The sequence below is a fragment of the Coturnix japonica genome, chromosome 3 (assembly GCF_054131305.1).
Source record: "Coturnix japonica strain WE chromosome 3, WE-NBRP24, whole genome shotgun sequence".
Lineage (NCBI taxonomy): Eukaryota > Metazoa > Chordata > Aves > Galliformes > Phasianidae > Coturnix > Coturnix japonica.
This window is the reverse complement of record NC_140665.1, coordinates 71,376,341-71,402,146: the sequence shown is the minus strand read 5'-3', so window position 1 is coordinate 71,402,146 and position 25,806 is coordinate 71,376,341. Positions and strand designations below refer to the sequence as shown.

Sequence of the window (25,806 nt, the reverse complement as noted above, 5' to 3'; positions counted from 1 at the left end):
TGATGGACTACAGACGGACTTTGAAATCCCACTGATATTTGCACCTAAGTGATGCATCCAAGGGAAAAAAAGGGCAAAACAACCTGGATTCTGACATCAATCCCAATTTTGAAGCCAGATATCAGTGTGGACAGTACAGAGAAAGGCAGTAACAAGGCTGAGCTGGTCCAGCACAGTTCAATCATTCTGCAGGAGCTTCAAAGGCATTCATGGCAGGATGTGGAAAACAATAAGCAATCAACCCAAAACCAAGCAGAGAGATAGCCCCTGATAATTATTTATGTCATCCCCCCAGAAGGTGATGGCGTGACAATCTCGCTTTTTAGCACTTCATTATTAATTTTGAGAAAGTATTCAAATAGAAAACAAGAAGCTGAAATTGATAAAATATTCTCACCATTTCTCAGTAAGAAGCAAACGTGCAAGTGCTGGTTTATTTTCCCAAATATGAAGCTCCCTTTTACTAAATAAACAGGCAACAGCTTGGAGCTATGTGACAGCAGATATCATTGATAAAAGGAATATTTTGATGAAGAAGAAAGACATCTGACATTTGCACAACCAAGTAAGCTATCAGATTCATTCATTTATGCTGTGACCACGGTAATGAAGAGGTACTGTGTGTGGAACTGAGCACCAGTTAAAATGTATTTTAAACCTGATTTTTACACTGGTTGCAAAAAGGAGATCTTTTACTAGCAGGATTCTTTAGCGTCTTTTCATGCTGTAATTAGAGAAGCGGATACAGAAGATAAATCACCCTGCTCCCACAAACAGCCCTGCTTTTGCAAGAGGAGTACTAACATAATAGTGGGCCTTTCATCTTAGCACTTAGAATTTGATCAACTCAGAAAAAACATTAATATAATTCCACTCACTTACAGATAAACATCTCTGTAAAATGAGGACATTTCTATTCCTTAAACAAATCTGACAAGGCTGTAACTAAAAATATTTGCGTAACACACACGCTTCAGTATGGACGCAGGAAAAACATCAAAATGAGTGACCAGAGGATATAACACCAGCTATTTAGCCACCAAAATGCCTCAAGAGCAGCGATACCCATTTAATGCCAAATATGGTCCATAAATAACTATTATACATGAATAAATGTGTTAGGGAGTAATAGCATGTTCCCCATTAATTACACAAAGGCTGTGAACAAGCAAGGGGCCTGTGACTTAGGTAAAAAGGGACCTTTTTACAGTGCATGATCAGAAACAGCATTTGCTGACATGAATTTAATTTACAATGGGATCAAAGTGAAAAAAATAGAAGGTCGTGTTAGCAGTTAGAAATGCTACAGGAACTGTATGTTAAGAATAAAAGCTAATGGGCTGAACAGAGTCTTAAAACAACTTAGTTCTTTTAACATTAACTTGAAAAAGCTGCTACTACAGCAGAGTATCAGAGGATGCTCACACACCTTTGCCAGAAACCCCTAAGCAACTCTTAAGTATCTCTGAGGATGCTAGAAGGGAATAAAGAAGTCAATTTTATACATCCTGTGCTGTCTGTTGGGAATGATACATCATTAAACCATCAGGCAAAGTTTAATCTCTGAAAAGACTTTTACTTCTGCTGTGTTCAACTGAATGGAAAGTAAAGAAATTTAAGCTTGGTTGGTCTGTGTCTGACAGAGGCATTGTAGCAGAAGCTAGTTGAAGTTTGCTGACGAGAGGGTGATAAGCTGCTCCCCAAGTAACTGAGAATAGTGAACAGGCTGGGAGATTTTCAGAGCAGATTCTCCAGTCAAGCTGTTCAAAGAAGCCACCATCCAGAAGGCTCAACAGGAGGAAAAGGAAGCAAGGAAACCACAGCTAATGGGATTTGGCCACAACTAGGAAAAGCTAAGTTTCAGAATACATTATGAACAGTCTTGCACTTCCTCATTGCACCAGTTCACTACTGCGTGAGAAAAATCTATGAACATTTAATGCCTTAAAAAGCTCCATGTAAATTTAGATTCATGAATGTTTAGAAAAAAACTCACTTAATCTCTGGGCAGCCCTTTAGATGCATGCATTAAGTAGCGAAAACTGCCACCAATACACTGAAGTTTCCATGACTTTCTGCAGGGAGAGCATGTCACTCTAGAGATTTATTTAAGATAAGTACATGCTTGTAAATGCCATAAACGAATACTTTGAGATATAAGGAGGTCACTGCCCCACTCTTCTTACAAATCAGCTCTCAGCCCACTGATCCCTCTGCAGAGGATTATAAAGTTTGCTCAAGTTTTCTGCGGAAGGGAACTGCTATTTGATCCTTACTTAGGGTATAATTGGAGCTCAAAGTACAGGGTTACCTTGCTTGCAAGGCTCTCCTTGGCACAACTTCATATTGGGGAAGGCTGTACAATTACGGCACAGAATAAGATCTTCGGAAGGAAATGAAGATCTTTCAAGCCTTAAGGAAAAAAAAAAAAAAAAAAAGCAACTGCCTTTTTTGATGAAATAACAACAAGCACTTTGGTGTGCCTCAGTGGTGTGAATTCCAGGAACCAGCTATGAGATGCATCTCTTCGTTATAAGCAATTAGGTCAAACCTCAGAATAGAACCCACAATTCTGCTGCTTTGGGTCATTAGGCATCAAGGATCTCCTGCTTCGCTTCTGCCTTGGACAGCCACAGTGATAACCACTGCTCATCGCAGTTAGAATCCAGCTCTGGGAATGGGGAACAAGTCTGTCTCTTAGAGAAAACAGGGCTGTTATAGCTCTCAGTTCTGGAGGCGTCCTGTATTCAACTCTTCTCAGGAAATAATGTAGAATCCCAGTGTGGAAATAACATGAGCTAAAGGAGAGACAATCTAATGGAAATGGTTCAGGTGGGAGGACAACAGTGCTCTCTGCGCAGGTCTAAAACAGTATATGGAGATACCACAACAACTTCAAGACTCAACACACATCTGCCAAGGAATTTCCCTTCTCAAGTGCTAGCGCTGTGAGCTCAGAACTGAGAGCAGCTGGTTGCAATGAAAGAATCATTACTCAAGAAGATACCCTCTACCTGGTGTATGCTGTGGAAACTGAAGCCAAGTGCAGTACATGACATAACATGTGAGCACTTCCTTGGATCCCAAAGGAGGCAGCGCCACGGTATGTGCAGTGACGGAAGGTGCCAGCAGCAAAGAATTTCCTGGTCTAATAATGAAATAGAGGAAGAGGTAGTATGGCCAGAAGAATAGAAGCAATATGAGAAGTGAGATAAAAGAAGTACAAGGCTGATAGCATCTTACAGACAACACAGTTTTTAGAAGAAGGAGGGGAAGCTGAGCAGCTGTGAAAGAGAGAGAAGGAAGAGTAAGGCTGATTTTCCTGATAGTCAGGTCACGAACAGTTCCCAAAACCTGTCTAGTCTAGCTGGATGTCTGCTATAAAGAAGCAGAAAACAATGAATGTGGCAACATAAGAGTTGAGAAAGGAGATATTAGGGTGTAGGGTATTAAGTAAAATTACAAGTCTTCCAAGTGCAATAAACAGTGATAAAGCTACAGAACTGAAAAATTTATAGAAGAATTACACAGAGATTGTCCACTCAGACAACGTCATTTAAAAGAAAAAAAAAAAAGACTTTGGCTCCTCACAAACTTCTTTTCTGGTAGAAATCCCACAGACACTGATGGGAGGTTGGCTTTACAAATTGAGAATTTAACATGAATTGCAGCTCTGTGTAAACTATGAGAAATGTTGCTCACAGAAAGAGAAAATGCAGGATAATTAGGTATTTGGGGAAGTGGGGGGAAAGAACATTACAGTAACTATGCAAAAAGAATAAATAGCAACACTGTCCTCTGTAACTTCTTGGAGAATCTCTGTGCAACCTATAGTGATTTCTAGTTATGTGGTCACCCTTTAACACATGGCCCTAGTCTCCAGTTTGGCCACATACATCTTCTTTACACTCTCATCCCTTGCTGCTTCTCACCCCAGATCTCAGCTGTAAACTGATGGGCAAGGATCCTCCTGTGAGTTTGTGCAGTGGCCAATGTGGGACCCAGCCGGGACTCGGGGTGCTGCCAAGTGCTCCAACTCCACAGTTAATGAGGGAGGCTGATAAAGAGACAGGAGACAAAGGCTTTCCTCCAAGTGAGAAAACTCTTAAGCAGAAAGCTGGTCTAGCTGAGAAGTCTCTCTCCATGCCAAACATGCTCAATAGCACAGCGCGGTGCAACGAGCAAGCCGTGAAATCCAGTGGCCTTTCAGATGAAAGCATTTAAAAAAAAGAAGCGGGAGAAGAAAAAAGGAAGACAAGGCCAAGCAGAGTGGGGCAGGCTGCAAGCAAACACTCCCTTCCCAAAAGGACGGCATCTTGACTGGACATTGCCCTGAGCAGTCTGCAGAAGATGCTGTTCTCTGCAAGAGTCTAGTTAAAATACAAACCTGCATTTGCACATACATGAGTTCCTTAAGTGCAGCGAAGAACTAAAGAAAATACTTTGCATTGAACTTGCTTCATTGTGTGTGCGCTCCACTAATTTCCAATTGCAGTTTCTGCTCCTGCTCTCAGTCATCATCGGGATGACACACTGACATTCAATATTGCCATGTTAAGAAATCTAGAGTAACTGGAAATCATATTAAGAATATTTAAATACAGTCCATGTCTATTTAAGGTTTGAATATATATCATTACAAAATGGCAAAATTAACCCGACATAATTCTCTCAGGGATGCATGAAGATCTAAATAACCCCATCCAAGCTGGATGTTCTCTCTTACCACCCACTCAAATAAACAAAACAATCCAAAACACGCCAGGGTTAGTTTAGGTTGCAAATGGTAACAAAATCAGCATTCAATCCCCATGCCCAAATGCAGTTCACTCCCTGGTGTGGTACAGATTGTGCCACAAGGAAGGCATGGCCCCACTGTGGCCCCACACCATGACAGCAGTTCACCTGCCATAGTCACCACATTGCTCCTTCCCAGCGCCCCAAACCATCCCTTGTGGGCATACAACAGTGCTGTTACTGGGCTCACCAGCCCTGACAAAGCCATTACTGCAGTACTGGGGCAAGCTGATTTCTAGCAGCCCTGGCTAGGAGATCCTCGCTCCTGGAAACCAGCGCTGTCAACAGCATGTCCTTTGTTGTGTGCGTGCACAGCTTGCTGGTTGTTTTGGGTCTCAGTTGTTCTATTTCGAGGAGAATCTTTAGTTTTAAATGAGTAATCTGTTTTCGAGTGATTTCTCCACGCTGGCTCCACCCTGCACTGTAAACTAGACATTACCTTATACAAGAATGAATCCGCTGCATTCCTCCGTCTCGCTGCCGCGCAGCACATTTCCTACCCTCACAGCCCAACCAACAGCAGCACACGCTCCCCCACCCCCTTCCCCCTCCGTTTTCTTTTTCTTTCCTTCTTTTTTTTTTTTTTTTTCTTTTTTTTTTTTTCTCTTCACTGCCTCACTGTGTTTTTGTGTAAATGATCTCACATGACTCAACAAATCCATCTGCCTGGAGCAGGCCGAGTTTGGAGCCTTCCCAGGAGGGAGGAGAAGAATTGCTTTGTGGAAAGGACCTGGAGCTTTGCCCTTTCTCTGGCTCAAATTACCCGCCTGTCAGGCCTGACGGATTTGGCTAAAAATAAAAGGAAGCGGGCCGTGAAAAGGAGATGAATGAGCTCAGCAGTTCCTTAGATAACATAGGCCTGGTGTTGCCCAAAGCTCCCGGCGCAGGAACTTCAAATGCTGGGCATGTAAGCGCAGGGCCACAGCCGAGGTGAACTTGGACGCTGTGGGGAGAAAAGCAAAACCCAACCGTACGCCGCTGGAAATAACTGGATTAAAGGCACGCACACAGAACAGGAAAGCTGCCTGCTGTAGGTTTGGGGCTTGTAAAAGCCCAGATTTACGGCACTTCCACGGTGAGTGGGGTCTAGAGGATGTGGTGGGGGGGTGCGCGGAGCCATGCGTGATGTCAGCCCCCTGGCTGCGCCAGCTCTGCATGGAAAGTCATCTGTGCCGATGTGTGCCCAGCACCGCACTGGGTATTAAGCACTTAGTTTGGCAATGTAATGACACACTGTAACAATCTGTAATGCGAGGCAGTCAGCAAAGCCCTGGCTCTGCAAGCTATTCCTCCTAACCATTAACCATATGTTTGGCTCCACCGTCACCCGAGCAAGCGGGTGTTCCAGCACACCATCTGGTTTCTATCCACACAAGCAACTGCAAAGCACATAGCATTTCCCCCCAGAGCCGCATGTTCCTCCCGGCACCCCCTTTCCTGCTGCCCTCCCTGCCCAGCCCCCTGCTCCCCATCTTCCTCCTTCACCCCTCACAGCACTGGCCTCTCCTCCCAACACACCATCCTGCTACTGGTGCTTAAAATGCCATCCGCAAAACATGTCAGAAGACTGGGGATGCCACAGCGTGCAGCCCCCTTGTGCACCTTGAGCACATGCTGGGATCACATCACCCAGCACTGAGCCTTGATGTGTGTGCTACAGAATGGACACTGTCCTGACAGACCCTGGGGCTGCTGCAGCACCCATCATGTCCGCTGGCACCAACTCCATCCAGACACTGCACAAACACCTTGAGACTCCACCAAGAGAAGAATAATTAGCAGACTACTCCAAATGGAGCTTTCTAGGTATGCCTGGTTTTGGTGCCCCAGACCACCAAAACTAAAAAAAGGTAAAAAAAGTGGAATGGAATGAGAAAGAACTGAAGGAAAAGGAATGAAAATATTTACTTTCCTTGTGATAGCTAAACAAACCTTTTCTGAAACTATATAAAAAAGCTTTCAAGTGTTACATTTTAGAGGACCTTGTACCATATGTTTACTTTATGATTCTATGAATTCTAACTACTATTTATGCTTTTTCAAGCACTTCCATCCTTATGTTTATTTCTGGAGTCACCTATGGGAGATCAGCAGTAATTCTCCTCCCAGGTTGTTGGCCAATTTGAGATTAATCATGACCTAATGTAAGTATGCAGGGATGCAAACAACACAATATTCAACAAATCCCACACTTGCTGCTTTAAAGTAAGTTCATACTCCACTATGAGTCACACATACAGTGTTTATCCAAGTTACCAAGTCCATTACATTTGCAAACATATACACATCACAGCCATAAGCACACGACTGTTTACACCAAGACACATTCCTATGGCTGGATATTGATTTTTTTAATAAAATGTCATTACGCTGATGTTGATACAGCAACTATCTTTCCAGAGGATGCAATTTAACATTAAAAAGAAGGTGGCTGGAGGAAATACTAAATCCACACCCATTCACACACTATTTAAATGTCCTTCTTGGTCATGAATACAGAAATGCAAAGCTGCAGTTGCATGTTTTTTTTCCCGCCTAGCATCTAACAAAGAAAACGCAAAGGAATCTCCAGTAAAAATCAGCTCGGTCTAAGGCAACCAGCTCTGCCAATCTGCTCCTCAAAAAAATTTGTGCTGAAAACCAATAGTCTACTCTGTCAAGGATACATGCTTTTCTACTTCCTCATACGTGTGAGAAATCAGTGTGTGACAAAGCCACTGTAAGCCATTATCCTGAAATCAAATATACATGGGGAAAACCCTTGTGTTCCAGAAAAGCCTGATGGCTTCACCAGGACTGCCTAAGAAATGTGAGGGCAGGATCTGGCTCCACTTAGGAACTGCACTGCAACTGGCACTCCAAATATCCTCCCTCCAGCCATCTCTGCCTCTCAGTTAGGAAAGTAATTAGAATGATTAAAAACACAAGAGATGCATTTTAGCTAACAACTCACATTTCTTAGTGAGTAGGGTCTGAATATATTAAAGATGATATTTTAAGGTAACTTTGCCAACATATTGGTAGTATATTTAAACACCGCGCGTTACAATTGCTACCATTCTGTAAGAAGAAATTGTCTTCATTCATACAAAACACCCAGTGTTAGTCTGCTACAGTAAAGATTCAGGTATGGGTGTTTTAGCAGATAACAATCTGTTCTGAGCCAGAAATCTTTTAAGACGGGGAATTCAAGGGAAATAGTCACAGATTCAGCATTTCGTAGTCTGAAGGGACAGCTAATCATTTGACCTTATTCCGCAGGCCTTGAGCTTTCTTCCTATATTAACAAAGTTCTAAGATCCTGACTCATAGCGTAAAAATGACAACCCCACAATTAAATAATAACAATTAAAAAAAAAGACCAACTTCATTTTTAACAGCCTGAGATGACAAAAGATGTCCTGGCCCTAGCAACAATGTCCCATTCAGAACCCACTCCTGCTGCCAGAACACTTACACTCTCTTGCTGGGTCTGAATTAATTTAACAGCCAGCCATCAGCTCTTGTTATACCTTGTCACCAACCTCTACCACTCAGTTCCTGACAAAAGGCCACAGTCAACCTGAAATCTAGTCAGTTTTTAAAGCATAATAAACGAGCAGTGTCACATTATTACCTGAATCCACCGAGTCCTCCTGCCAACAATGATGTTTCTGCAATCACATTTTTCTGTTTTTAAAAACTTCTCTCTTGCCTCATCGCTCTGCGTGAAAACCAACACAAAAGAGAAAACTAATTAACTGGATGAGGTTATCTATTATTTGTATTGCAGCAGTTCGACTTCCCAGCTGATATTCGGGGGTTTTTTTTCCTACTAAGTGTCATGAAAATCTTAAACAAGAAAAAGTCTTTTTTGATAAAATTGCTTACTGACCAACCAGAGCAGACAGCAGCCTAACAGGGACAGCAATTTGCTTGCAAAGCTGTGATAGAGAACTCAGCTCCCTGAGCCCAAATCCCCCAGGGACAGCAGCACAGTGCCACCAAAATCAGGCGCACAAGGGAAGAGGGAGCCTCTTTAATGTTTCTTTCAGATTCATTAGTAAATATACGCCACTAATAACCATAGTAGCAATGTAAAAATAATACCTGTAAAATTACTTAATCATACTCTTTCCCTGAACTTGGGTCATACAACACTGTTTAGGTGGTGATTTTGCTTAAAATTCTCAAAAGGGTTTTTTGTGCCTGTGCTCAGTCCCTACTTCACACACTACTTGTTTCACGCTTCAGCGTCAAACTCTTCTAATGCAACATAATGGACACTCTGTATAAGAAACTTCCACAATTAAATAAGGAAGAAAAAAGCCGGTGTGGTAGAAACCCAACTGAAGATACCACCTCATAAAAAAACCACTAGCCTCTCTGAGTCGCCTGAAGACACATCATAAGTGAAGAAAAAACAGGATTGGATGTTCAGTCCTGGAAATGCCATTAACGTCAATATTTCATTGCTTCCTCTGAAAGCAAACAAAACAAAAACCTTCACACCAGAAGATGCAACACAGCCACCTGCACACGATCCCTTGCTCACCTCCACATGGAGAAACAAAGTACAGGTGGCTTCAGAGCACACAGAGATATGGCTGTGACACCCTTCCTGCCATACTGGTGCTCAGTTGTTCAGTGTGCTCTGTCCATGGCCAACATGAGTGTCTGCCAGAGAGAGCTCTGTTGCAAGGTTTTGGTCACAACAGTCTGACTGACTCATTTCATAAAGAACAAAGTGCCTGGAAAAACTCAACATGTTCTGGCAACCCAGAGATTTTCAACCTGGGTCTTGCACTGAGAAGAACTGACTTCTGTGAAAAATGAACCTTGCTGTCTGTGACAAAAACCTGCCTGAATCTGCTCAATTTACAAGCTTTCAAAAGAACAAAACCAATAATAATAATAATAATAATAATAACAACAATCAAAATATTCTTTACAGAGTAAGTGTGATAGGATTTGCAGCTTCCTGAACAAAGACCGGGCTAACCCTGTGCCTGTGCCAGGTAACCTCCATACCGCAGCCCCAGCAGCATGGAGCCACCAACACTGGATGCAGTGCAGCCAAGAGCTAGGCCAAGGGGGAGAGCAGAAAATACACCAGAGTTAGAAACTTCACTGCACATGGACAGGAAATCAGAGGTTGGATGGGGAGAAAGTGATGAGCCGCGCAGAGGGCTGCAGGTCGTGCAGTGGCTGTGAACCTTCTTGGAGCTGGATACAATGCCAGCTGACACCATTTACCATTTTTATTCACTTCCCATATTTTTAATTCAGTGTAGCAAAGGTAGGTTATAAGAAATAACATTGACAAGGGGATGTGCTGGAAGAAACACTGCGAGTAGCAGCTGCACTTCCCCTCATGCATCCCCTGCCACACTCAGTGCACTGGACATAGCTGAGCTGTGCGCCAGTGCCACAGGAGGAAAGCAAAGGAAAGCACTGACATTTGCTGGCAGTGAAGGTGCAGCCACGCTGTGGCTCCCCACTATTTCTACAGCCATTGGGACAGGCCAGCTGAGCCCTGGAGGGCTGCCACAGGGCAGGGCACACAAGTCTCTCAGTCCAGCTTTTCCCAAGCAGTTGTTAATGGCAAGCTCTTACCCATCCTGAAACCCTGGCTTCTCTCAAGCAAAACACATGACTGCTCACAGCAAATGCAAAAAGGAACTGCATTTCCATTGCATGAAATATTATGTGACACTGAGACGTCTCCATGGCAAGGCTGTGATATCCCCACAATCCTTTGTCTTTAACTTTAGCTCTCTTCCTGTAAAAAAGTGGTAGTGCTTCCCAAACCATTTATCAAACTCTCAAGCATGACAGCGATAAACGGAAAAGTTGGTGAGGAAATTACAAACTTTTTTAGTAGGGTTTGAGTGCTGTTGTCCTAGGGCCAAGCACAGAGCAGCAGGAAGAAAGCCTGACACCGGGAGCTCAGCAGGCTCTTGCTGAAAGAGCAGCACAATCATGGATCCACAAACAGCCCGTGCAATTCCCAGGCTTGGAGCAGGGCTGCATAAATCCTTTTTACGTCTTGATGATTCACACTGTAACCCCACTTGTAATATTTTCATTTCATTGTGTATGGAAATAAAATTAGTAGTAAAATGCTGGAATGGTCCTCAATATTATGCTGAGATGCTCACAAGCCAGAGCAGAGTGCAGTCCTATGGTCAAGCCAATGCATGACACAGAAAGACTGTTCTAAAAGGTAAATAATTCAGGGCTTGAATTCTTTAAGGTAAATAATTTAGGGCTCTAATGAACTTGCTGACTGTAAACATGGAGCTGCACTGCTAGGAACCCTCCAAACTGCCCTACATGCAATCCTCAGGAGTGCAGAGAAGAAACTGACAGTAAAATGGTACCTCTGGTATTCCTGGCTGCAGTAGCAAGGGCTCACTCACTCCCAAACAAAAGGAATGTCAGATAGGAAAAGGCAGCTCCCATGCTCTGCACTGTGCTCTCAAGCTTCTGCAAAGGACGTGCAATTTAAGCAACATCACTTGGGCAAGAAGCAGAGGTGGTCTGTGAAAGCCAGGGAGATGAATAGGCTATTACCCCACTGAAGCACTGAAAAAGCCTCTCACGGACAGCTGAAATAGCAGTTCGGTCCAGAGTTGCTAAAAGCACAAGTGGCATTGGGTGAGGCTAGAAGCTCTTCCCCATACTTGTACAGAACTGGCTGTTGTCAACTGCTTTTGTCAACACCCAGTAATTCCTGAGCATCCATCCATCAAAAATCTTTTCAGTGGAACAAAATCCTTCAACAAACCACAAGATCAATCCTCACCAACTCTTATATTACCAACAAGTCTCAGCTTTCATCCTCTACTGCCATGGAGTTATTCCCCAAGAGCAACTACTCCTGAGGAAGCAGGGAAACCATATGAAGCTGGGAATCATAGAATCACTACAGAATGGCTTGAGTTGGAAGGGACTTAAAAGCCCATCCAGTTCCAACCCTTTTGCCATGGGCAGGGTTGCCATCCCCCAGCTCAGGCCGCCCATCCAACGTGGCCTTGAGTGCCCCCAAAGATGGGGCACCCACAGCTTCTCTGGGCAGCCTCACCACCCTCTGAGCAAAGAATTTCCTCCAGCATCTAATCTAAACTTCTCCTTTTCTAGTTTAAAATGATTTCCCTTTTCCCATTACTATCTGCTTGTGTAAAAAATCTGTCTCCCTCAGGGATGTGGAGTATTGTCAGATGGCTGCAGACTAGCACTCACTCCATGCCCATAGGAGATGTCACTTCATGGCTGGCAAAAATGTGTGTAACCAGGATAGACGAGGAAGCTGGAATTATCCCAGTGCCATTCTCTAGGTAACGTTCCCAAAAGTGGAAGCAAATCTGGGGCAAGGTTGCATCTGACAAGATCCAGGGTGTGAAACAAAAACAACCCCCAGCGGTTTCTTTGTTCCCTAGTGACACCACTCAACTGAAAAACATTTTGCAAAGTAGTTTACACCATGCAATAAGAGTTTGTTCTAAATGCAATGCTTGGGTTACAGTGTCTCAAGAGCTGGCAAGCACAGCTCCATTGCCAAAGCAAAATGCCATGCTGAGAAGTATGTGCTAGTCTGGGCTTTAAAACTGAAAATCCAGACACTGGAACAAGGAAGGAAGCACAAAGAATTCATTTCAAACCTGTGATATTTGTGAACAGTAATTGTGCTCAAGTCTCCACACAAGTGGTTGGTTGATACCTACCCAGGAACAGAGCTGAAAAACAAAACAGTCTGCAAATCTCTGCTAAGTGAAGTTTCTGTAATCTCACTGTATGCCATTTCCTTGTTTACGTCTCATGATATCGGAGTTCAGCTTTTGGAGCAACACAACTGAGGAACCTAGAAAGTGAAATGTGATCTTATTTATGAAATAGGAGAGCACGCTGCAAGCAAGAATTCATATGCATACACATCCAAATCCTGCTCCTCAGTCAAACACCCACTCTCGAAATCCTGTACCAACCAGATCAGCAAATGTGCACATGCTTGCACTCTTGCAGAAACAATAGTCTCTTTCAGCCCATACAATCTTCTGAAGAAACAGGCTAAAACGTCATGGGAGAAGTTAGGAAATATCTGCAGAAAACAGTTCACAAGATGAAAGGCAGGGTGAGGATTTAAAATTCTATGAGTGCGTGACATGGAGCAGAAATTCACAGCTTTGTCACCTATCCACTCTGGCAAAATGTTTAGGATGGAGAAGGGGCTTGCCACAACAATGGAAAACAAAGGTGGGACAGCTATCTATAACCAGGGTGTTTTGGGCATGATGCAGCTCCCAGAGGCACATGGCAGATCTCAACACCACTCCCTTCTCCCATAGGGATCTCCTGTGGCAGGCAGAGGGAGGCAGGCTGAGCCTTCTGCCCCAAGCACTCCACAACTCCAGGCACTCCCGCCCCAATCCTGCTCTGCTGCTGCTCTGTTTTTTAATTAAACCAGCCCAAGTTTGGAGCTGCTGTGGGGCTAAGCAAAATGACGATGTGCTTTGTGTCTTGAAATGGCACGGCAGAAACTGCCATGGAAACAGCCAACAGACTGAGGGGACAGAGGCAAACTCCCCACCATAAGGCTGGGGAATTGAGGACAAAAAAGGAAGCTGCAATGATGTCACTACACATAATCCTTCCAAAGTTCACCTCTGGAAGACTCATATTCAAGAAAGTGAATATTGAATTAGCAGGGACATGAGGCTGGCTGCTGGCAATACCCCACAGAAGTCACTGTGGACTCTCATCATCCAGCATTTATTTCACACACATCAGATCTCCAAAAAAGCTACCAGAAAGAAAATTGCCCCGTTGTCAGTGGTAGCACTGACTACTCACAGAGATTTAAAATAAGCCCATCTCTACAAATCCTTCTCCTCCAAAAGGAGCTTTTAGCTCCTGCAGGAAACAAACGCTCCCATAACACTGTCTATCTTCTAGGCGTGCAGTCACACTGCCTATTCTATGCAATCATCTGGTGTGCATCTTTGTATGGGATTGCTCATATTAAGGAAAATATCTATTCTTGCAAAAACACAGTGAAGGTTATTAGTAGCAACTGTGGCTTGAACTCTGCCTTTGTCTTGCATGGAGCAGACAGTATAACCGTTGGTATTCTAAACTCTCACACCCATCCCTAAGTTCGCTCTCCCTCTCTGCAGGATTTAAGCAATTAATCTAAACCTGACTGTACATATTTTTCAAGCCGTAGGAGTGAATCAAAGTATTATTTGATGCATCTGATTATACAGACACCATATGAGAATGTGAGAGCTGATCAGACAAGCATACAAGTTGCTTTTTCACTTCACAGCTCCTGGAGTCAAAAAGGGTGTGTAGGACCCTGATATATACCAGATGTTTTAAAGTAAGGTGGAAAAACTGGTGTGGACGCATTTGTCCATGGTGAAAGCTCCCTGACAGCTACCAACTGGCAACGCTTCAGCAGGCAGCCCAGCTTTGCCTGTGAAAGATTAAAAGCCTAATGGAAGGGGAATAGTCACAGCTTTTATGCAGACACATAATCCTGCTCTCAATCCTGCTCAGTTTTCCAGAAAATAAATTTGACAAGTCTGTCGGCATGATGCAAGAAATCCTCAACACGGAGCCCATTTCATTAACTGTATTCTTGCGCCATTTAAGAAAAATTGATTACTTTAGAAAAAAAAAGTTTGGGCAGGAGCTCATCTGTGGTTTCACCCAGTTCCACACTGAACCGGGGAAATGAAAGAACAAGATTTTGCAGACTTTTGTTTGGATTTTAAAGAAAAAAAGAAGAAGAAGAAAGAAAGAAAAAAAAATCAGCTTTCACTTCAGCTTACAGATCATTCAATCACTACCTTCCCTGCACTACATAAGGAGACTTCAAATCCCTGTCTTGAAAAACCAAGCGCTTCATTCTGTAGTTATAATACAGGGGCCGCTTTATTTTATGTATATATATATATATATATATATATATATAATATTTTTTTAAGGGAAAAGGCATCATAAAATAAAAAGAAAATGATCCTCGATAAAAATGCATTTTCTTGGGGACAGGACTATGCATGCATCATTTAAATTGCCATCATGGGTGAAGCTCAATGCAGAGAGCTCAAGTCTTCCAAGGACTCTTGTAGAAGTCTAGAAAGTCCAAAATATTGCAAAGGGTGGGTGCATGTGGCTGTCCCTGACTGTGAGGGTGTAGGAAAGGCCAAGGTGGTGGAGCAAGCTGAAGCAACTTCTTCACAGAATGTTATCCCCATTCTTTTTCTACATAGTATTTGCAATCATGAAATGAGGTTTTGGAAGTTTAACTACAGACTAGTGCATTTACACTACCCTTTTCTTTCACTCAGCACTGAAATCAGCCATTCCTGCACAGGAAATAATCCTTCGTGCACTGAAAACACATTTTCTCTCTCACTATTCTGCAATGACACCCATGCCTGATCCTCACTTTTTCCCAGCACCACCTTCTGCCTGCATTGAGTCCTTCAGTCTCTGCCTCCAGTTGCATCTCCTTTTCAATGAAGGCATCTGTTATGACTGATGGGTCTGATTTTAAAGTTCCCAGTTATCAGTTTCTTCAAGGAAAAGTGTTTGGATGAGAGTACCTCCAGCGTAGAGCAGAAGCCATTATGTTTCCAGTTCTATCTAACGCTGATTGGTCAACCGGATGCAAAATGTTGAATGGACCTGACGTTCTCACTTCAAAACTTCAACAATTTTCTGTTGCTTCTCAGGCTACATGCTTGTGGTTTGAGTTACCACTGGGAGAATAGAACCTCACAGCCAACACTTAAGATTACTCCCAACGCTGCCCTCAAAAGAAAAACAACCAGAAGAAGGAAGGCATGAAATAGCTTAACTTGGACACCCAGAAAAGGCTCTGTACTAAGAGAAAAAATTAAGTGCAATTAATTGAAATAAAGGCTAAACCCCCAGTAGGTAATCTTTTTAATCTTAAGATCAGGCTCTCACACAGAAGTCCTGACCACTGACTTTAATCATGCAGGTGCTGACTTCACACCATTGTTATCTTCCAGCCAGACAGCTCCAGTTTAGGAGCCTTTAATATTACCAGCAGAATCCATAGTCTGAAACTCAATTTTTTAACTACAGTCATGTGAAGAAAAGAAAATCCAACTCACCAGCGAAGAACAAAAATACCAGATCAATGTGCATACAGGCTTAGAAATATAACTCTAATCCTTCACTTGCTAAGAAATCTCTCTCAAAGAAATGTTTATGTTAAAATTTAAAGTTATGTTCAACATTAATCTTAGGGAATTTTACAACAGAACGGACCAATTTTAAAAGGATTCTACAGTTTTAATGAATTCCTAGAACCCATAGACTGAAATTAAATGGGGGTGGGGGGACCCACAGTGTTGGCTAGACATATTTCAATATTTGTTACCATAGAAACAAGACAGCAGATTTAGGTTTTGGAGTTATCCTTGCTATAAAATATTAAACTTCTTACAGTTTTTGCATATGTATATTATGGCAAGAACACTGTCAATTCTGATAATGCCCAAAGCATCTTAATTATTTAACAGGGCTTTAGTGGATTTTTTTTTTTTTAATTTATTTCTTTTTTTCTTAAGAGGTTGTGCTTTGAAATCTTCCAGTATCTCCTGAATACCAGAGACAATTCTGGCTGACAGAGCAATATACTGGAGATGCACATGAGATAAAAGATTTACTTCACCACAATGCAGCAGAGGAGTTGTAGAGAAAAGAAATGAAAACATATTCTGATAAAGAAGATACAACAATGATCAAAACTATAACAATTAGCAACTCGGATAGTTTTGCTGGCTAAAAGAACATCGAATGTTATACCCCATTTGAAAAACAGCTCATAGCTGAAGTTTGATTTTTTCTCAACCCTAGAAAGGGGGAAATGCTGAAGTACAGAATTTAAGTGATTTAGATAACATCTTGACACACCAGTGATATCAAGAATTTCTGGCAGACATCTGAGAAATGAAACAAACGCATTGTCCTTTCATGCTTTAAAAGAGCATCAACAGTTTTATGCAATTCATAGCGCACCCAACACATGAAAGATTAGCAATTCAAACCCAAAGAAAGGACAAGCGTTTGCTTGAGCAATCCCCTTCAAAGAGGAATGAGAGAATGCTTGTTCAAACAGTTCCAGTGGTCGACGGACTCTTAGCTTATCCTGTCACCCAGAAGAGCCCTGGATGCCATCAGCTGCTAAGCACGGTGGCAAACACCAATGCTCATGCAAGTCTAAGCTCAGAGCTACTGGGACTGGATGTGTGCAAGTGATACTGACCCTGATTTCACAGCTAAAAGCATATCCGTGTTGCAGCCCTCGCTTTCAATTTGGATTTGAGAAAATGTGTTTACTGGAAGCTTGACACGAGGCTTCCACATGAGGAAAAAATGAAAACCTTGAGAGCAACAGCCATAAACCACACAGTTGTTTCAATACCATATTCCTGCACTGAAGGGGACCAGGAAAAAGACCAATAGAAGCAAAGCAAACCAGAACAAAGAAAAAAAGCGGAGTGACTGAAACACCCTCTTCTTCCAGGAATTAAACAATGGTTTTTATGAAGTGTGAAGATAAGCAGTGGGACTACCATTTCCTAATATTTCTGAGGTCAGCCCTCTCGCAAAGGTTCTCAAATAGCCAATTAAATATATGCAGCGCCCATTAAGCTTTTATATTCAAGTGCACACCATCTTCTTAAAAATACCCAATAGCTTAAGCCTCTTAAAAAAAATATGGTTAAACTTATTCTTGAAGGGCTGCAAGACAATCCTTTAACTAATGGAAAATCTTCAAAACTTAGAAAGAGGAAAATGGTAAGACATCTTAATTTCAAATGAGTCAGAATTTAAATGTCACTTCCTGCATGTTACATTGATTTGAAGAACCTTGCATTTTTGTTTCCTTTGGTGTGGTTAACGGTGGAATCTTTTTAGAATACATTTCGACGGCATTTACTGCTGAATGTTTATGTTTTGCAACTGTTTTGCATAATTCTGAACACAAGAAAAGCAGAAAGTGGATTCTGTAAAGAAAGGAAGAGAGAGGAAAAGTAGCACTTGACTACGGCTTTCAATGAAAGAAGACTGGAAAAAAAAAACTATCCCAACTCTCAAGGGAAAAACACACAATTTCCCTTCACTGACAGTTTCAGTAAGGTAAAATGAATTTAATTTTTTCCAAGCAGTTACATATACGCGTTAAATGCAGAGGAGCACTATGTACTATAGAGAATTCACTGATCTGAGTCCACAAAGGCATCGCTATCGTCGCGCAACTGAGAGGTGGGAAGTTCTTCAGATGTCTGAGCAAGCTCTGGGATGATATGAAATGCACGCAGCAGATGTTGTCAAAGAGATGGTATTTCATACATGCATTCAAACATAGAGCTGTAGACCCCCTGATGTGCCCTCCCATAAGCTCTCTGGGCCTGCCGTGTCCCTGTGTGAGCAGTAACCACAGGACTCAGCACTTTCATTTTCCACTGCTCCTGCAGGTATCAACAATGCTCGTCCCATCACTGTTCTCACCAAGCACTTGTAAGTCTAGGTTTTGTTGGAAGAATCACTTAAGATACACAATGTGGCTTTTATAAACTTTTCTGTAGAATTAATACATAAAAGTAAAATAAAGCAGAAATGATTATATAGATGCATTGTAGGTATATCCTGGAACAAAAGAGCTATCATTCAATCAGACCGCTCATCTGATAGATACCTCTCTGGCGCTTTGTCAAAAACTGAGAGACACACGCACAGAGTGATGGCTTTTAAATCATTTGACAAGAGCCTCGCTGATCTGAGTGACAGCTGGCCCCACTGGTGGTGATGGCTTTGGCTTCTGTACTGGGATGCCAGGCCTGCCCCTAGCCACCCCCAGCTCTGGGAGGGCAAAAACAAAAGGGAGTTAGCAAGTCCTTTGCACCAGTGCTGCTGAGCACCAATGCAGCCCAATGGTGATAACATCTGAGCTGTGGGAGCCTCCTAGATTCTAGGGATATTTGGTCTGCTTAAAATATATGTTTTAGAAAATATTCTGGGAGGATAAAACAGGAAGGTTCTTTTATCTCATAACACAGGCAGAAAATTGATCTAAACCAAATAAAAACTCAAAGTGTGTCGAAGAAAGTACTATTATACACAACATGCAATTTACCGCCTAGTAACTCATTCCAGTTTCTATCCTGCAGGCCAAGAGCTCAGCTGGACTCCAAAGGTATTGTATGAGAGTTTCCTACCTCACTGAATTTTTGGAAAAGAACATAAAACATTTCAGTATTCACCCAGTAAGAGTGAAAGCCAAGATTATTACAAGTTGTAAAGATGTTGTATCCAAGGCCAGGCTGAATGGGGCCCTGAGTAGCCCGCTCTACTGGGTGGCAACTCTGCCCACAACAGAGAGGTTGGAAATGCACAGGCTTTAAGGTCCAAACCACTGTACAATTCTATGTTTACACTTCAAGATGGGCAGGAGTACTGCTCCTTCCTCTGAAGCATCCTGCTGCTGGTCACCAAAATAAAGACGTGTAACTGGAGTATGTGGGTAAGGATATGAATGGATCAGAAATACATACAACTTTTCTATTACTGGAAGATTAAAATGCAAGAGTTGATGAATGAGAAGGATTAAAAATAGAAGGGAAAAAAATAAACAAATGATTAATTGCTAGGAAAGGGAACTGCTGATTTACAGAAGAGAAAATTAGTAGGATTTAGGAAACTGCAGAGAATAAGCAGTGCCCAACATGTGGAGTGGAAGCATCTGGCATGCAGGCGGCACAACAGTACAGCACATGCCCCAAAGCTCAGCTCTCCCCTTCTCCTCCTTGTGGCCCCTGTGTGTACAGAGGCTGTAAATCACTGGCTTTAAAACAACAAGCTGCGACCTGTTTTAAATAATACCCTATAATGTGAAACAAAAGAAACTGATCTCTTTACTCAACTTAACACTTCCATGTGGTGTTTCAGTAGTCTGGTAGCACTGTCATGCTTATATCCTGGTATTTCAGAGTTTTGTGGATATTTCTAAAAGAAAATGGGTACTTGTCTGTTTCCATTTATTTTAAGAAGCGATAAAGAGGAAGGAAAACTGAAGGCATTTTTAGCATATTTACATTCAGTTTTTAGGATAGAGCATCTCAGATGTGATCCAAGCTTCTGGTCCTACTGGTCTTGTTTAGCAGCAATTAAGATAATCAAACTCTTCAGCCACAGACGTACAACCAGCAAGCACCTCAAGGCAGCACAGGAATGGTAATGCAGCACCTACTGTGATCAGTCATTTGCTCAGTGCCTTCAATCCATTTGTTTTTGTGGGGAATGACAATATAGAGGGGAAAAAATATAAGATATGCCATGAAGCTGTGAACGCACTTCATGTTTTAGTGTAACACCTGATTGATTTGTTTTGTTTTGTTTTGAACTCAATCACATAAAAATACTTCTTCAGTTTAAAAAAGAAAAAAAAAGAAAAAGAAAAAAAAAAAAGGTACAACGGACTATATCCTCTTCGGGTTACACTCATGAATGAGCCATTGTCTGCGATGGAAACAAGCACCTGGATCAATTCATGGGTATCCAGAGAAGCACATTCATTTCCTTTCAAAACACTGACTTACAGAGCAGTCACCAGCTCCCGGCCCGTGAGCAGTCTTGGTGCTGAGTACAAAACCTCCCGCACCACGCACAGGCTGCACACCTGGGCTTTTGGGCTGGCAGCAGGGAGCTGGCGGCTGGTGGAGCCCAGTATCCATCTTGCCACAGGCCAAGAAGCCGCTCCCAGCCCCACAGAGGATGTTAAGCCACCCAGGTGAATGCTTCTCATACTTTTGCAAAGGTCCATTGTGAAATACTGCAGCAAAGACTCATTAAGAAACCATTTTGCGCTATCTCTGACAGATCTCACATTTACTCTCACGAGGCTTTATTTAGGCTCATCCCTGTGACAGCCAAGCACTCTCTGGGGAAGGTAAACAGCAGGATCTGGATTTGCATGGAGAGCAAGTCAGGGAGTAAGTAGTCTGAGGCTATGCAGAGGCATCCCTGTGCTTCTGCTTCATCACAACCTCCTTATTAAAAAAAAAAAAGCCAGACAGTACAGCAAGGACACTTCCCATCTTATCTATCGCCTGGTCTGGCTCTCACATCTTTTAGGCAGAAATTGCTCATCTTCTGCTACCTGAAGGACAAGCTCAGAACTGGCACAGTGCCACACGCCAGGGGGACTCAAGCTCTGTACAAAGGCTCAGACCCACTGCACCATCACCCACTCAGCCTCCTTGCCCCCACCACACCAACCTCCCAGGACCTCCAAACTCCCCCTCCATCCTCTGGCAGGAGCTTTCTTCTGAACACAAGGACTCCCAGCACTGTGTTTCAGAAGGACTCCAGCAGCAGCAGCTTCTGCTCCTCTCAAAGAAAGCCTGTATAAACATCAGAGTTGAAGCGCTGTGCCACCTTGATACATTTTTCACCCTGGGGGACAGGCTACTCACTGCCTTTCGATGAGGCACCTTCCCATTCAACTTCAATAAGCAGAAGATTTTTTTCTCCTCAACAAAACTAATATCTAGGGGAACTGGAAAGGTCATTTGCCATGAGAAAACGCAGCACGAAGAGCAGTAGTAAATAATTTTGAGAACCTGATATATGTAATAATCAACAAGAAATGAACCAATCTCATTGTGATGCTGTAGGCTACAATCCAGTATATTTTCCACTCAGTAGTGCTACACACTCTCCCTGTTAACTAGACAAACTCCTGTATTTGATTTAATGGGAATCTGTCGTCTTAAGCAAAATGTATCAAGCAAGGTTTACTTAAGCTATCAGGTATTTAAATGAAACTGAGAGGAAAAAAATAAAAAACAGAGCAGGTATTACACATTTCAGAAAAGGACAGCTAGAACAGTAATTGAGTTGAAGTGGCCAAGAGATTAAGCAATAGAAAATTGGAAGCAATTAACATACAATATTCAAAAACTATTAAATCCATACTGAACTCAACACAGGGCTCACACAAAAGGATGTGGAGATGAAAAGCTGGTATTTTGCATAATCAGCACCAAGATATTTCAAACTCAGACACTGCAACGCAGGAGATGGGAAATGCCACAATGAGAGAAGCTGCTTGCAGAATAGCCACGTTGGTAATGTGGACAGGGAGGAACAAGGCACGAGTGCCTGTGCATCACTCACACCACCAGAAGAAACAACACTCACACACAGCCCTTGAACCCTGCTAGGAGGTAACAACATCTGCTTGCTGCCAGCCCATTGTGTATTTACAGCTTTGGTACTGCCAGGCTTTTTTCATTTCAGACACATCCTTTCCCCTAAAGAAACACCTATTGTACAAGCTGCACAGCCAGCAGAATCACATTGCCTCATCAGTGCTCACCGGGAAACCCTGATGGAGCTGGGGAGCAAACTTCACCTCTTTGGGCTTAGTTTGACCCAAGAAGGCACCAACACTGCCTCCTTTCCTGGGACCTCTTGAGGTCACCCTCCCTGCTAGCACACTTCGAGAAAGGGCACTAGGGTCCACAGCAGCACTGTCCTCTCAGGCTCCAAGTAGGCTTAAGCAAACACTCAGCAACAATTCAGATTTAATTGCAGGTCCACAATTTTAGTTCTTCCACAGTGCACAAGAAAAAAGCAAGTGTGTGGATGGATCTTAAATGGGCTCTAGAAAGCAACCTCCAGCATACACCAAAACTGTATGAGGACAGACAAAACAGCAGTTCCCCACACACTCTATCATTTCTTTTAAGGTACAGTGAGTTCACTGAAGGGCTTCCTGTTAAATTATGCTTCCCATCAGCAAGGATCCTGCAACTGCATCCTTGGACCTGGCAGTCCCATGGAAACTCCCAGTTCTCTACTTAGCTGTAAGGTATCAGATCTCCTTCCAGCACAGCTGTGCCCCAGTTTGAGCCCTGCCTGTCCACACAAACAGTTTACGTTAGGAGGGTAAAAAGTACAGAGTTTGTTAACTACATTCAAAGGAGACAGTAGGAAGTCTGGTGATAATGAAATGCTGTGATTTTGTGTCTCAACTTTAGGTACCACTGATGCTGAAAGAGCCTATTCCTTTGTTTTTCTCCTATGTTAATATTTCAAGAGGATGTGGATTATTATTTTTTTAATGGAATTGTCATAGGCTTTGAAGTACCACCACATTTACAGTGTGGGACCTGGCAAACTTCGATGCAAATGGCTGATGAATTTCAGATTTTTTTTCATTGTTCTTCTGTTTGATGTTCACATTTCGAGACCTGAAAACGTTGGAAAGTGATTACTGTTCTTGCATGATTAAGGCTCTTTCTATTGCAGCCTTGAAAAACTGCAAGGGTTATACACAACATGCACAGCTCCACCATTTAGCCCAAAGTTGTTTCTTGCAGAAAATCAATTCCCACGTGCTAATTATCACAGAACATTACTTTAATCTGCACAAGGAAAAACTATATTCCTCTCTATGAAATTATCTTTTAATATTATAGTCTTTTGTCTTCTTCAGAGGGATAAGGAACGTCAAAAAATAAAAATAAAATAAAGAGTCAGTGGGGACTAAAGAGAAGGTAACAAAGCCCCTAAGGAAAGAAACGTGCTCAGCAAAGTAGAAAGAGGCATGAAAGCATTTGTGCTACTAATTCTGTGGAGTGATGGTAATCTGTCCTGAACATAGCTCTGAATTCACCTCAAGCAGTCACCACATGCAGTTTTCCAGGTGCTCAGGAAACTCAGGCTAATCACACTCAGTAGTGAGGCTTTCCCTTCCCAGCAGGTTGTTCAGAGGATACCTGGGCCACCGGGGCATCCAGGGAGGACACAAAGCCACATGTACGCCCACACCAGGGCTTACCCTGCAAGCTTGACACATGCACACTGCAGATGCAGCTCGCTTTTCATAAGCTGATTAAAGCCAACAGGTTTACTGAGATACCCTGTGTACTTACCTCCACCTGTTTTGCTCTGTTTGCTTTTAGGAACAGGCTGCCAGCATCTCAAAGTGCCAGCCAGCCTCCCTCAGCAACCCTCTGGTTGCTGCTGGGCTGCTCTCCACCTCCACAGCCTTTCCCTCACAGGATGAGGCCTCTTCTCTCCAGAAGGTCCCAAACACCTCCTCCCTTATCATCTTCACCAGAGCAGATGTAGGTCACACCATCCTGTTTGGTGTTTCTTCTCTTTAAACTTAACTATGGGATCAACTAAGCCCTGGGAAGGCAGGTAGCCTCCATATTATGCATATAGAAGAATGAAGAATCTCAGCCTATTTCATTGAGAAGATCCCAAAAGTTCAAGCCCAACATTTGTAAGTATTTTGCACATGCCACTAGGCAATATACAGGATAACCTACCAAATAAAGTAACAAGCAGGCACTGAATGTTTATGATGTATTTGTTTACATACACTACAAATTTACTCTGGGCATTTTTTTCACTTGGAACATTCATCTCTCTACAAGCTTGTGTGTGCATGCTTGTGGCTGCATCCTCTAATCTTCAAGTTAAATTCAGTCAAAGAGCTGACTGGAGGCAAAAGCAGCAATGCATGCAGCCTTATTAGTTTCCTTTAGAAATATTCACATGGACTGCACTGGCCACGCTTCATAGCTACTCAACCTCACTGCTGGAGAAGGAAAGCTTGAGACTGCTGTTTACAAACAGGAAGGAGCAGGCTGTGGAGCCCCACCACCTCGTCTGGACCTCTCCTGAGCATGAACTTGCCAGTCCCTCACCAGAACTGCTGCTAGAGATCCCATGGATTACTTGCCCTTGGGGCTGTTAACACGTGCAGTCCTTATGTAAGTGCATTCGATGCAACACGTGTATTCCTAGAAATGATGGGCTCCCTGGACTTAATCCAGAGGATCAGTGTGAGCTTTGACTGAATGCCGCTGCTCGTTTGGCCACGTCCTGTTCAAGTGCTTAACAGGGATGACCCTGCTCTTCTAGGAGGACCAAGAGCTCAGTGGAATCTGTTAATTAATTAACACAGTCAAATCCTACACACGCACTGCTGTCACAGGAGAACGATCTCTAGCACCAGCACCGGTAGATACTATCCAGATGCAATATAAAACTTTCTTTAAAAACACACAAACCTTTCAAAACACCTTCACAATGTTAAAAATTTTAAGTGACTGAAATAAAAGCTATCTGCTAACAACAACATTTAAAGTGGGTGGCAATCCTGATTCTAGCACTCTTAAGCTTTGCATCAGAACAAAACTATCATAAATTGGTTAAAAACCACAGCGATACGCAGTTGACACCCACGTATGTTATACTGGTGCCCAGGAACAAATGACATGTGTATAATACATCTCAGTATGCGCAAAGTATTATCCCTGTGAAGAATAATGCACAGTACTTAAAACCTGAAAAAAAAAATAAATTCTTTTCTTAAATTAAAAAGTCTAATGCAGTTGGGAAGAAAATATGTAAGTCTCTGTTGGGAAGGTACTCATTCCTCTACATTCCTTATACAATTGGTATTGTTTACCAAAACATTCTTTGGATGGATAACAAGAGATCATCAAATCGGAAAATAAATGAAAGCATATTTATATAACTATGATGTTCTCCAGTCCTTTTTCCTGTGTTCTGATTTTAATGCATATGTTGAAAAGGGAAAGAAACATTCTTTATAAAGACAACACATGGACAAACACCACTTGAAACACAAAATACCACCTGAAACACAAAATACTGAGCTGCCATACGTGGGCTCTGATTAGCAGTGCTTCATCTGGATATTCCAAGTAACTGCAGCAACAGGAAGCTAACAAACAAGATTTGGCAGTAGCTATGCTCAAAGGCAGTAAATAATACTATAATGAAAGAGTGATACATTACAGAAAACCTCCCTATCTTTTTGGCAGTGAAGTGCCACCTGACTCCTTCACTGCAGCTCTGCCACACGCTCATTCTGTCTGACAAACTAATCTGATTTCCAATCTGAAGTTTGCTCTACCACAGTCTGTAGAACCGTGCAGA

The 25,806-nt window shown here is 42.6% G+C and overlaps 1 protein-coding gene across 7 annotated transcripts in view; it reads right to left on the bottom strand.

Annotated features, from left to right (window-relative positions):
- BACH2 (BACH transcriptional regulator 2) overlaps window positions 1-25,806 on the bottom strand; it is a 178,022-nt gene that overhangs the window by 131,577 nt on the left and 20,639 nt on the right. For 2 of the 7 annotated variants that reach the window (XM_015858928.3, XM_085541912.1), the window contains exon 2: window positions 8,414-8,500. The exons of 3 other annotated variants lie outside the window; for them this stretch is intronic. The gene's annotated coding sequence lies outside the window, so the exon portion shown is untranslated. Of the gene's footprint in view, window positions 1-5,236; window positions 5,313-8,413; window positions 8,501-12,503; window positions 12,641-25,806 lie in introns of those variants that run through there. 2 more of the 7 variants (XM_015858930.3, XM_085541911.1) reach the window with 2 other exon arrangements.